Below are 1,094 nucleotides of genomic sequence, written 5' to 3' on the forward strand. Positions count from 1 at the left end.
TCAGTCTTGGTGTCTGTTTTGATTTATTGATCAGCTCACTGACTGACATCAGGGATCAATAACATGATCTGTCCTCACGGTTTAAACTGATTTACTGATCAATAAGAGATGATTTGTTCTAATCAATAATCAGCTTTGATGCTTTTATTTTGGAGCTCATTCATTCACGAGACCAGAGGAGATAACAGTCCCCTTCACAATAAAAGCCCCTCCCCTCCACAATAAAAGCCCCCTCCCCTCCACAGTTAAAGCCCCCTCCCCTCCACAGTAAAAGCCCCCTCCCCTCCACAGTAAAAGCCCCCTCCCCTCCACAGTTAAATCCCCTCCTCCACAGTAAAAGCCCCCTCCTCCACAGTTAAAGCCCCTCCTCCACAGTAAAGCCCCTCCCCTCCACATTAAAAGCCCCTCCCCTCCAAAGTAAAAGCCCCTCCTCCACAGTAAAAGCCCCTCCTCCACAGTAAAAGCCCCTCCTCCACAGTTAAAGCCCCTCCTCCACAGTAAAAGCTCCTCCTCCACACTTAAAGCCCCTCCTCCACAATAAAAGCCCCTCCTCCAGACTTAAAGCACCCCTCCCTCCACAGTAAAAGCCCCCTCCTCCACAGTAAAAGCCCCCTCCCCTCCACAGTTAAAGCCCCCTCCCCTCCACAGTAAAAGCCCCCTCCCCTCCACAGTAAAAGCCCCCTCCCCTCCACACTTAAAGCCCCTCCCCTCCACAGTAAAAGCCCCCTCCCCTCCACAGTTAAAGCCCCCTCCCCTCCACAGTTAAAGCCCCCTCCCCTCCACAGTAAAGCCCCCTCCACAGTTAAAGCCCCTCCTCCACAGTAAAAGCCCCTCCTCCACAGTTAAAGCCCCTCCTCCACAGTAAAAGCCCCTCCTCCACAGTTAAAGCCCTCCTCCACAGTAAAAGCCCTCCTTCCACAGTAAAAGCCCCCTCCACAGTTAAAGCCCCTCCTCCATGGTTAAAGCCCCCTCCTCCACGGCTAAAGCCCCTCCTCCACAGTAAAAGCCCCTCCTCCACAGTAAAGCCCCTCCTCCACAGTAAAAGCCCCCTCCTCCACAGTTAAAGCCCCTCCTCCACAGTAAAAGCCCCTCCT

The sequence above is a fragment of the Cheilinus undulatus genome, linkage group 24 (genome assembly GCF_018320785.1).
Source record: "Cheilinus undulatus linkage group 24, ASM1832078v1, whole genome shotgun sequence".
Classification (NCBI taxonomy): domain Eukaryota; kingdom Metazoa; phylum Chordata; class Actinopteri; order Labriformes; family Labridae; genus Cheilinus; species Cheilinus undulatus.